The following is a 13269-nucleotide window of genomic DNA, read 5'->3' as shown; positions in this document are numbered from 1 at the left end:
TTTTTTAATACCTTGATTGTGGCCAATTCTGCCCTATAACAGCAGAGTTGAGAGACAATGTAGACTGCAAATTGCATGGTAGGTTTTTAATAACTGTTGAATGAATGAATGAATGAATGAATATAAAGTGCTCCAAAAAGATTAATTATGGTCATTATTATTTCAGTATATCCACAACTTTTCAAAAGGGAAGGATATATATTACCCCAGCATATATTCCCAACCTAACATGTAGACAGTTGTGACTACCACAAGACTTCCTCACCTATGGTGGGAAGCGTGCTTTTACGGGTTTGTCTCTAAGCCTTATATACCTGCCTACTTCCACTAGAACACCTACACGATCCTAAAATAAACACCAGAGGAAAAGGCTTTTTTATAAAAGTAAACATCTTTTGCAGCTCTAAGACATTTGGCTTTTGTTGGGGAAGTACTATTTTCAGGTTCAGACAGAAGAAGGTCTATTTTTACACTATAGCCAGACAAGACTTAACTATTGAGCCAAATGGGTAGGTGCATTTTCAAACTATGTCTTTATTTCACTTAAAAGAAGAGGGGAAGGGATAAGCTCACCTTTTGATCAAGGAAATAAAAGATTCAACCTTCCAGTTCCTTCAGTAATTGATAAATTTTTTTCCCATGTGGGTTACAGTTCTTGAGCACATTAACAACCACCAATTTATATAGTCTCTTGTCTATGCAAAATATTCACAAAGTTACTGCAATGGCATTAAGGTTGGAACCCATGTAATCAGAATTCTGAAAATCTATTTTTTATTTCTGCTTTTTAATTGCTACTTCAGTTGTAGTTTCCAAAAGCACAGGTGTATCAGTCTCCTTATTGTTTTTAGATAGTTTTGGGGGGGGGGCGGTAAACATGAACTAAGAGTTAGGTGTGGCAGAAGTGGATCTTCCATGATAGCTAGCCTCAACTGGGGATGATTTTGCATTTAGCAAAATCTGGAGATATTTTTAATTGCCATGACTGAGAAGGTGTTACTGGCATGTTAGTGTAACAGCATCAGACAGGGGTGCTTCTAAACATTCTACAATGCCCAGAACAGGTATCCCTGACTTCCCAACAAGGAATTATCTTGTTCAAAATGTGAGCAGTGCCAAGGTTGAAAAACCCTGTCCTATAATATAGTTAATACTTTTCCTTTCCCTTTCTAAGCCATTTGCTTTCTTGTTGCCTTAGTGATGTCATCCTATGCAACCTAGGATTAATAACAGGTGTCTATTTCCTCTATCACTGGGAGAAGATAATGACTGTCCAATACTGCAAATCATTCAAGCATTAAAAATCCCTAAGGAAGGGAATTATTACTACTTATTAAGATTAAATTGTATCTCTAGATTTCATGGCTATATTGATTCAGGGCTGCTTTTTAAAAGTTTAAATAATTTATAGAAGCTTAAAATGTCTAGTTAGTGATCCCCTGTGGGGTCATAGAAGGTCACAGAACAAAGGGTGCAGAAATCCCTGTAAAAAAATCCATAGCCATTGTGTTTCCTCTTCTAGGTCTCTTTGTGGCTGTTCTATTCCAGACTGTCTCCCCTCTCTGGATCCCTGCCTCTGACCTCTCTGGCTTCTTCCTCTTCCTAAAGGATAGTTTTGCTCCAACCTCTTTCATTTCCCCTTAATTTGCTGAGTATTTCATCAACGATCTTGTTTTACTCAAGCATTCCCTTGGGGTCTCACCCTTCACTCAAGTAGCTTACTGCGTATTTTTCCTGAACAAATATAGTGTCTTAACAAGATAAATTTGGATGAAAAAAATATTCTCTTCTAAATAAATATAAATCTAAATATAAATATTTCCCCTTGAATACTTAATAATTTTATCTCATATAGCCCTTCTTAATTAGGAAATGGATAAATAGTAATTAACATAAAATAGAAGCCAGAGCAAAGAATTACTTCATTTATTTTAATTTGGGGCTAAAAAGAGAACATTGTGGCTTTAAACAAGGTTCCTAATGTCTAAGGCATCTAAATCCTTAAATTGTTATTGGAAGAAACTGTGTTTGTTTTTTAATTTTATAAAAGTCTTGGGTTCATGGTGACAGAGGGCTGGCATAGTGGTAGTGGCTGCTATGTAAATGGAGGACCCAAGTGGTAATCTTGAAGGGTCAGAACACCCTATCTTCAACACAGATTATCTTCTCACAAGAGTTTATGGAAACTAAAAGAATATTATGTGCACTTCTACATAAATGTCTAATAGATTTTTAAGGGGAGGTTAGTGATTAGGATATAACACAAGGCTCTTCTACTCAGCAAGTTGGAAACATGTTAGATGTAGAAGATTGAGTTGACTAGGCCACTGGTCCACCCCATTATGTTATTTCTTAGGTTTCTATATGTTTTCTTAGAAGAGGAGAAATATTTTGTCTATATCAATTAAATTTAAGAGAAAATGTAACTTATTTTCCATTTGCACCCAATTTAATATCCAAAATCCTTGCATTGGTTTATAAGGTCTAGAGGATATGGCTGCCTCCATCTTGCTAACCTCATCTCCTACTCTCCCCTCACTCACTTACTCTGTTCTAGAACTCTGCCTCCTTGCACTTCCTCAAACTCTTCAGACACTCTCTGTCTCAGGACCTTTGTACTTGTTCCTTATGCCTGGAATGTTCTTTCCTGGTTTATCCACTTGCTTTCTTCCAAACTCAAGTCTTTGCTCTACTTTCTTCTCACTGATCACACTATTTCATATTTCATATTTCAAAACACACCTTTGCCTTCTCCCCTCAGCTTTGTTGATCCTTCTTCCCTACTCAACTTTTCTCTGGTTTTACACAGTATTAATAACAAACTAACAAACTAAATAATGTACTCATTTATAATGTGACTTGTTTATTTCCTACTTGCCTCTGTTAGAATATTTCTCAAGGGCAAGGATTTTTGTCTGTTTTGCTCCCCAAAATATCTCAAGAGCCTAGAACAGTGTCTGGCTCATAGTAGCCATTCCATACATATTTATTGAATAAATGAATGGGTTGGTTAAACATAAGCAGGGACAGAGAGCTCTAGTTATGGCAGGGGTCTCTGTGAGGAGGTTGCAACTCTCAAGAGGGCAGCTTGTAGACACCCTAAAACAAGGACAGAAGGAAGACAGAGGTAGGGGAGAGGGGGTAATGTGTATTGTATTTTACAATCTTTTTCTAGGGTTGGCCTTGCTGATGGATATCTGAGGAATAGGAAAATTCTTGGATATAGGTGCTCATAGGCAGCTGTTTCCAGTGTATTTAAGTGTTGTGTGTGTGTGTGTGTGTGTGTGTGTGTGTGTGTGTGTGTGTGAGAGTGTGTGTGTGTGTGTGTGAGAGAGAGAGAGAGAGAGAGAGAGAGGAAGGCATTGCAATAGTATGGCTAAGAAACTTCCTGTCACTCACTTGACCTCTCATACCTTCCACCTCCATGCACTCAACCAGCATGCTGATACCTGCAGCGCGCCATCTGGTTTTATTTTTATAGTCAGACAAAGATGACAAACTCAAGACATCTTTGGATATAACCTTAAATACCTCTCAGGGCCACAGTGAGACAAAACAACTTCATTTTTACCAGACACAAGACAAAGATGACTCATCAGACAAAACAAATCTAGTTTTACAAACCCACCTGCTCACTCCTGGGAAGCTGTTTTAATGTGATATTCCAGTGTGCTCCAGCTGAATTAGAAGGCAAAATGGAAAGTTTATTAGAAGACTAAAAGGTCACGTTAGTTTACACTTTCTTCCCCAGTATGAGGATTCTGCTAGTGAGCACAGCTCTGAGCATGAGCTCTGAATTACGAATCAGACTGCCTGGGTCTAAATCTCATTCCATTACTTAAATGGCTATGACTAAAGTTATTTAGTCTCTTCATCCTCAGTTTTTCCCATTTGTTAATAGTATTGTGAGATTATTGTGAGAATAAAATGAGGTGCTATATATGTAAAGTGTCCAGCAAGGCTGAGCAAAGGGTATCTCTTAAGCATACTGTATAATACAGGCAGTCAGATTGCCTATATTAAAATCCTGGCTTTACTACTTTCTTGCCTTGCAACTTGGGGCAAGATACTTCACATCACTCTGCTTCAGCTTCACTTTTAAGGGAAAAATTACTGCCAAGGAGAATTCAACAAAACAGTTTAGGAAAATAACTTCTGAAACACCTGACACATAGCAAGTGTGCAATAAAAGGCAACAGTTATTACTCTTACCACTACAATTACTACCACTACTATTACTGTTACTGCAACCACAGCTGATGCTGCTACTACCATATTAGCAATGTGAGAAGGCTGGAAAAAAACCCATAAACTTTTACTCTCATAGAGACTTTGGTTTACAGATTTTGAAGACATTTTCTCTCACCTTCCTATCCATATTCCTTTGTTTATCCCTGCAGTGCATTTATCAAAAGAAATTGGTGAATGTTATCAAGATACCGGAATAAGGGGATGCACTTCAGATTCTAGACTCTAGATTCTAGAAGGCGTGGAGTTCCTTGGATTATAATTTGAACAGCATCTTTGAGGGCAAAAGTCCCTGTTTTCCGGTTCATTTTATTTGGAACTTGACATCCTTGAAAATAATGGAAGGAACAAGGAGCTGGCTGTAACTGAGGAATAACTGGTCACTCTGGGAGAGGCAGAAAGTTCTCTATGAATATCTGTTTTGTCTTTCTCTAATATTAAAATTCCTGAGTCATAGTTGGGCACTCTGATTTTTAGTTGGAGACTCTATTTCCCAGATTTATTTGTAGCTAGCTGTGCCCTTGTGACTAAGTTCTTGAAATAGAATGGCAATAGAAGTGATATGTACCACTTCCAGGTTACACCTTAAAAGAAACGAGTAATACACATGTCTTCTCCTTTATTTCCTCTCACTACCTGGGATGTACATATGATGGGGGGTGTTAGAGCATCTGCTTTAGATCCAGAGATGGAAGGTTCTTAATGAGGATGGCACAGATACCCTCCCAACATTGGATTGTCTTATCTCTGAACTTTCACATGAGAGACAGCGATAAACTTCTATATTGTATTAGCTGCTAGACTTCAGGATCTCTTAGCCTGTAACTAATACAGCCAAAATAACTCAATAAAAATGGCACTCTACACAACCACAATCATAAAGGAAGACAATGTCATACTGCTTGAATGTAATGAAAACATTTTCAGAAAGGAAATACCTCAGTCTTTGAGGTAGATCATTTTATTTTATTTTTTTAATTTATTATGTTTATTTATTTTTGAGAGAAAGAGAGTGCGAGTTGGGGAAGGGCAGGGAGATGGAGACATAGAATCTGAAGCAGCTCCTGGCTCTAAGCTGTCAGCACAGAGCCTGATGTGGGGCTCAAACCCATGGGTGGCGAGATCATGACCTGAGTCGAAGTCAGATGCTAAACTGACTGAGCCACCCAGGTGCCCCACAGGTAGATCATTTTAAATCTAAAAGACTACATTAAGTTTTGAACTTCAAAGCACTCTCCAAGTCTTTTTCTCATAACAGTTATGTCTGCAATGGTATCAATTACCAGTGCTCTTTGGGTTTGTGGTTAGATACTCTTTTGTATGGTTAGAATTCAAACAAATGCTAATGTTATTATCTACATCGCCTTTATTTAGGGTTTTAACATATTCAGTTCATGGATTAGAGAGATGCAGACACCAAAGTAAAATAGACCCTAAAATTTAGGATAAAAGACAACTATATTAAAATGCCAGTAAGAAGTTGATACAATCACATCAGGGAATGACATGCTCAAGACTTACAAGCCTGAATCATTTACTGTATGTACTGCTTTTATGTTTAACAAAATCTTTAAAGAAAATTACATGCTAAGGTTGTGACTGATTGTTTACAAGTTTAGAATTATCCTCTGATTTAGAGGTAGTTTACTGCTCTATGAGAGTGAGTTTAAGCATCCTTAGGAAGTCAGTATTTTAATTTATATATATATATATAAATAAATTATATATAAACATATATATAAATGTGTATATATATATATACACACACACACATATATATATACACACACATTCAATAAATATTAAAGTATATTTGACACAAAATGCTACATTAGTTTCAGGTATACAGCATACTGATTTGACAACTCTATACATTACGTTATGCTCACCACAAGTGTAGCTACCCTCTGTCACCATATAGCACTATTATAATACCGTTGACTGTAAGGAAGTCAATTGTAAAATGTAATAACCGAAAATTAGTACAATTGGGAATTGGCATGTTAATGGAAATTGAAAGAAGCAGGCTCATGTTGCAGTGTGAAATCCAAAAAAAGGTAAGTGACTCTGCGGTAGAAAGGAGATTAAAAGTAGACCTTTTTCTTCCACACAGTCATGGCCAAAGGATGATTTCATCTCACATACTGTGATTATGATTCATCAGGGAATATCTAAAGTGAAGGCAGCCTTTCATCAGGCTAGCATAGCTTAATAAAAATGCCTGTAAGAACATCCACATCCTGTCCTTTCCTTCTGTAAACATTTGCTCTGAGGTTTGCGCTCTTGGATCGACCCACCATGCCAGAGGAAATGGGTACCCTCTCTCTAGGCCAGGTTTGCCTGATATCGTTACAACTAATTTTGTAGCCTGCAGATAAATCTTTTAGAAGTTTTTTTGACATGGCTCAATGCCTATGTATCTTTTTACTTCTAAGTCAATGAGTAAATGAAAGTTTCTGAATATTTAGATCTGGGACCAGATCATTAATCTCATCCATTAGATTCAGTCTGGAATAGCTATCCTTGAGTTCGTACCATCACATGTATTTTTATGCTAATTTTATTTCTGGGGGAGTACTATTCTTAATAATTTAAACAGTACTCAATTTTAAATCAGACAAAGGAAAGACAGGTAATATTGATCTTAAAAATAAATGATTACCCCACTACGCACCAAGTAGCCTGAGGGAAAATACTGATTTAACACCAAATGCTGACAAAAATACAGAGAAACTGGATCTTTCACACATAGTTGGTCAAATACAAAGGCAGACAATTACTCCAGAGAACGTTTTGCAATTTCTTAGAGAATTAAACATATACTTAACAATCTAGCAATTGCCCTCTTAGACATTTATCCTAGGAAAATTAAAACTTACTCTCATAAAAATCTGTATACAAATTTTTTTTAGCAACTTTAACTGTGATAGCCCTAATTAAAAACAACCCAGATGTCCTTCAAAAGGTGAATGAATAAACAAACTGAGGTAAATCTATACAATGGAGTACTATTCTGAAATACAAAGATATTATTTATATACACATCAGCTTGGATAAATCTCAAGCCATTATGCTCAATGAAAAAAGCCTAACTCAAAATATTAGTTACTATATGATTCCACTCTTAAAATAGCAAAATTATAGGAATCAGATCAGTGGAGAATAGATCAATGGGGTTAGGGATGGGGGAAGAGGGAAGTATGACTAGGCATCGTGAAGGAGTTCAGTGGTGATTAAATCTATATGCTGATAATATTTCATAGAACCATACAATGGGAGTGTATGTGAAAACTAGTGAAATTTGAGTAAATTCTATAGGAAGAGTATTCCTGGTTTTGATAATGTACTACAGTTAAGCAAAATGTTAGTTTTGGAGAAGCTGGGTAAAGGGTTCATGGGACCTCTCTATACTATTTTTGCAACTTCTTGTCAATTTATAATTATTGCAAATAAAAAAATTTAAATTGATTATATTAACTCACCAAATACTACAGTTTACTTTTTAATCTACTTATTTTATTTTATGGGAAGTAATGCAAGGAGGAGCAAGAATGTCAAACTGCTTTAATCAGAACAGTTCTGCTTTTTATCTGTTTATTCCTATGGGAAGATTTCTTTTTTTTTTTAATTTTTTTAATGTTTATTTATTTTTCCAATATATGAAATTTATTGTCAAATTGGTTTCCATACAACACCCAGTGCTCATCCCAAAAGGTGCCCTCCTCAACACCCATCCCCCACCCTCCCCTCCCTCCCACCCCCCATCAACCCTCAGTTTCTTCTCAGTTTTTAAGAGTCTCTTATGCTTTGGCTCTCTCCCACTCTAACCTCTTTTTTTTTTTTTCCTTCCCCTCCCCCATGGGTTTCTGTTAAGTTTCTCAGGATCCACATAAGAGTGAAACCATATGGTATCTGTCTTTCTCTGTATGGCTTATTTCACTTAGCATCACACTCTCCAGTTCCATCCACATTGCTACAAAAGGCCATATTTCATTCTTTCTCATTGCCACGTAGTATTCCATTGTGTATATAAACCACAATTTCTTCATCCATTCATCAGTTGATGGACATTTAGGCTCTTTCCATAATTTGGCTATTGTTGAGAGTGCTGCTATAAACATTGGGGTACAAGTGCCCCTATGCATCAGTACTCCTGTATCCCTTGGGTAAATTCCTAGCAGTGCTATTGCTGGGTCATAGGGTAGGTCTATTTTTAATTTTCTGAGGAACCTCCACACTGCTTTACCTATGGGAAGATTTCTTATGTAGACACAGTTCTTGGGATACAGTCTGAAAACCACTTCTAAAAAGTTATAGACATTTCTTGAGACAAAATCAAATCATGTACAATAATTTAGTTTTTAATCAAGAAAAGTAGGTATGCTTTAGAAGGCATTTTGATTATTATTTATGGTAACAAAGAGTTATAGCTTCCAAGGGAAGTTATTATAAATAGCCACATATTTTAGACATGGTATGAGACCTGGTTTGTTTGTTATGAAATTACAGATGCTGACGTTAACCAGAGCTAACATACTGCTTGTTGCATTTCAGGGAAATGAAATTGTTGGTGGACTTTTCCTAGAAGTCATTTAAAACTGGCAGTTAGCTGGTAGAGCAGTGATTTTTCAATCTGAGATCCAGTTAGGCAAGACAAGAACGGCTACAAAACTACTCAGCTTGGCCTAACGTAGGATTTGTTGCCAATATAAACTGCACCTCTAAATATTCAAAAAAATCTTTATTTGCTCCCATGAAATGTTGCCCTCATGCAGGTATTTTGGACAGCAGAGCAGTTTGAGGTGGCTGACAGCTGCCTCATACAGAGATGTTTCTTGCGGCACCTGTAGAGGCAAAGCTTTCCTGGTAGGATCTGACCAGATGTGGTTTGGACCCTTCACTCTACATGCCCAACATACCTACCCAGAGCCCCAGTAAGTTTCTTACCCCAGTGACCAAAGCCTGATTACAGCTGTAGTGCTTAGACACGGCCTCTGGGGTAATTATAGAGTTGGCCTTGTGGTTGTCTTCCAGGAAATGGCAAATACCACTTGCCTTAGTTGGTCCCGGCAGACTTCACTCGGGGACAACAGGAAACAAACTCCATGTAAGGGCATCCTGTAGCAGCTGCTACTTTTTGGCAGCTGGAAGGTAGACATGTTCTCTTTCACCATCTCCGTTTCCCCTTCCTAAATCAATTTGAGGCTTGTACGTATACAGTGATCCTTAAAAGGACCTACACTGGATAATTGCTTTTGACCTTCCTCCACTTACTCTGACTCTGAGAATGTTTTTGCAGCTAACTTTTTCAACACTATTATCTTACTGCCAAGTGTCCTGGAAAGTTCTTCAAAGAGTTTTCTCTGCTTTCATCATTTAAGAGAATAGTAGCTTTATTAGCTTGGGGCCAAAAATGGATTTAAAAAATATAATTAGTTCCCAAAATTAAACTTACCAGCTGCAGAAACTCAACTCTTCTCTGAACTGTTAAATTTGGATGCAAACTGTGAAACTGGAGCAGGAGCATGCTGTTTGATGGGGGTGGGAGGGGACAGGTCACATAGGGTCTTCTCAGGTGTCCTCACCATCTCTTGTCCGTGGGTACTTGTCCCATTTCCCTACAGCAAGAGGAATTTGATAGGGTGTTGTATGTGAAAGGAAGCCATAGCAGGAAAAGTTTTGGAATGCCATGGAGTATTACATGGCCACTAAAAATAATGAATTTCCAGCTAATACAAATGATTTTCTGCAATTCCCACAATAATTCAATTATTGTTGAGTGAGGAAAACAAGATACAGAAGAGTGTGATACTATATGTGGTACACAGAATTGGTCTCTCTTGCTTGCAGGTTATACATTTGGCAGGTGCAATAAATTAGCCATGGTGAACAGGAGCATATATTGGGCATATGCATAGTCTCTCTCCCTGAGACAAAGCTATTTCATCCATTTTCCCATTGTGCTAGCAATGGGTGGCTGATGAGAGGATGAATAATGTCACCTGGCTGAGTCATTTTTGTCTACCTGGCTGTTTGGTACCCCTTCCATGTTGGTTGATCTTGGGTAGGTGTTACATGTTTTCAGGCTCTTTATACTTCGTGCTCATTCTCTAATGTTCAACTATCTGCCTACTTACCAGGTTTCCTTTTTCCTGATATTCCAGTCTTTCTCCTTATAGGCCCATATAGTGGGTTTAAGTGTTTCCCCCAAATTCATGCCTACCTGGAAACTCAGATTGTGACCTTCCTTGGAATTAGCATCTTTGTAAATATAATTAGTTAAAAATCTTCAGATAAAATCATACCAGATTTAGAGTGGGCCCGAAGTCCAATGACTGGGGCTCTTATAAGAAGAAGGGAGGACACTGAGAGGTGCATGGAGAAGAAGGCATTATTGACAATGATTGGAATGATGAGTCTACAAGCCAAGGAATGCCAAGGATGGCTGGTGATTACTGGAAGCTAGGAGAGAGGCTTGGTATGGTTTTGTCCTTAGAGCCTCCAGAAGAACTAACCCTACTAACACCTTGATTTCAGATTTCGGGCTTCCTTGAACTATGAGGGAATAAATTTAAGCTGTTTAATCTGCATGGCAGCTCTAGGAAATGAGCATAGTGCCTGACCAGCTGGCCAAGCATCTGCTACTATCCAAGAGTCCATGTATATTCTGACCTTTGGTGGTTTCTTTCTTCACACAAAATGGATAATTAGGTATACAGCCCTGAAGCTCTGCCTACTGGGTGATTTCCCTTATCACTATGTTTCAAGGGTATCACTTAAACATTTATGATACCTAATTTCTATCATACAATAAATTTGACATATTAAACTAAAGACTTCTGACATGAAAAGGTATCCTTAAGAAAGCAAAAAGATAAATGAAGACAAAATATTTGTAACACCTTGGCAAAGAACTGATAGCAAGAATATATACAAGATATCTATAAGGTAATAAGAAGACCACAATGAGATACCATTTAAAACCCAATTAGTTAACTGAAGAAGTCTAATATAATCAAACACTGAAGATGATGTGGATAAGTAGACTGGCTTATACTTTGCTGGTGGGAGTACAAATTGGATGAACTACTTTGGAAAATAATCTGGCATTATCTTTTAAAATTGGAGATTCGTGGGGCACCCAGGTGGCTCAGTTGGTTGAGCGGCCTACACTTGATCTTGGCTCAGGTCATGATCTCACGGTTTTGTGGGTTTGAGCCCCATGTTGGAAAAAAGTAGAAATGCCCATGCTCCCCATGTACTGCTCCTCTAAAGCAAGAACCACTGATACAAAAGAATTTAGAGAAACAACTTAATAGTTGAAGTGTTGGAAGTATAATGGAAGCATTCCCAAGTTCTCCAACCTTTGGAATTAACTTTTTCTTTAATTTACAAACGAAGTGATCTAAGTCACATTCCGCATACAATGGGAAATCCAGAACCTTCTCCAATGATCCTGTGATTTGCTGTAAAAGAGATTAATGTTCTTCCACACATTTGTTACTGAAGTTTCCTGCTTCTGCAGAATTCTGGATCCCCACTCACTTGTATTCTCACTCTACTGTGTGAGTAGCCCTCTGTGCTTACTTTCTCTTCATTCACTCAAGTACCACTAATATATTTCACCTCCACTCCTGGCTCTCCCTCTCCTTTACTCTATCTCATTTTTTGCCCTAGAATTTATCATCATCTGGAAAATTATATATTAATTTCATGGGGACAGAGACATGGTCCGTTCTATTTGTTCCTACATCCCTAAGTGCTATTCCACATGCAGAAGGAACTCAATAAATATGTGTGTGATGAATGAATGATTGAAAACTTTATTATTATTAATGATATTTATTTATTTATTTAATCTACATAGCAGACTTTTACTGTGAGCTTTGGATAATGGAGGTTACTTAAATCAGATCTCAGAATGGGAAAACAATTTAAAATGAAACCCTACACATCTCTTTTTTCCTAGCTCCCAGACCATTCTCAACAGGGAATTTCTCGCAAGCCTTTCTCCTTAGGCCATGTTTGTGACCTTCTTAGGCCTCCTTTCCCTTGACCTTTTAGGCCTTATCTTGTCCCTCCTCCCATCTCAGGTCCAGAGCTCTTCTTGTTTCCAACACTGATTCAATCAGCAATGTACCTACACAATCAAAAGTCCAGTTGTTGTCTTTCCAATACTTGGTGCTTAAAATTTGATTAATCATAATCCTTGGCCCATGACACAGTCTCAACCTTGGTCCAGGCCTGGACTTTATTTATTTTTTTGTTTACTTACATATTTGTTTATTAAATAAATACCTGTATATGCACCATGCAGCATGAAAATGAGAACATTCATAATTTCTAACATGTACCTATATTTTCCTCCCTATTTTATACCCTGCCTCTCTACAGAAGTTTTCCAAGTACCTCTGATTCCTGACAATCCCCTCCTCCAATCCCTCCTACCTCTGTTGGTCAACATTTCTTACATACAACTGTGCTTCCTAGTTTGGTCATCCCAGGGTAGCCCAAATAATCTCAGGTTATACAATTGTAACAAAGTAATAAATAAAATTTTTATTGACAACATATTTAATTTAAAAAACCCAGAATTTGTTTAAAAACAATAGTGTTGTTAAATGAAACGTGAGAATCCTCAATGCCTTAATTTGAAAATCACTCCGTTAGAGTCTTTTTTAAAAATCAATTTTTGTTCCTCTTTAATAACAGCTCCATTTTTCCTGACATTGCTTGTTTCCAATATATTGGAACTGAAACTGGACAAAACAGTTAGATGAATGTTGAATTAAAAGTCTCTTCTTTGATCTTTCTCTGTGTGTGTTTAATTTACTGAATGTTTACCACATGCCAAGAATCATCTTAAGCACATTGTATGTATTATTTCATTTAATGTTCACAATATCCGCATGAGTTACATGCATTAGTATCCCTACTTACAAATGCTCATGCAACTAAGTACAGTAGTTTCGCCACCAAGGTTGTCTGACTCCTGAGCCCATGGCTTCAATTCACTTACAA

At 37.4% G+C, this 13269-nt stretch overlaps 1 long non-coding RNA gene across 1 annotated transcript in view; it reads right to left on the bottom strand.

The window, feature by feature from the left end:
- Positions 1 to 3628: 3628 nt before the first annotated feature.
- LOC122217078 overlaps positions 3629 to 13269 on the bottom strand; it is a 57822-nt gene continuing 48181 nt past the window's right edge. Inside the window, exons 2-3 of the long non-coding RNA XR_006201282.1 lie at positions 9704 to 9866; positions 3629 to 3678 (exon numbers count right to left, since the gene is read on the bottom strand). This is a non-coding gene — a long non-coding RNA (uncharacterized LOC122217078). The remainder of the gene's footprint in view (positions 3679 to 9703; positions 9867 to 13269) is intronic.

The sequence above is a fragment of the Panthera leo genome, chromosome B1, assembly GCF_018350215.1.
Source record: "Panthera leo isolate Ple1 chromosome B1, P.leo_Ple1_pat1.1, whole genome shotgun sequence".
Lineage (NCBI taxonomy): Eukaryota > Metazoa > Chordata > Mammalia > Carnivora > Felidae > Panthera > Panthera leo.
This window is presented reverse-complemented; position numbering and strand designations above follow the sequence as displayed.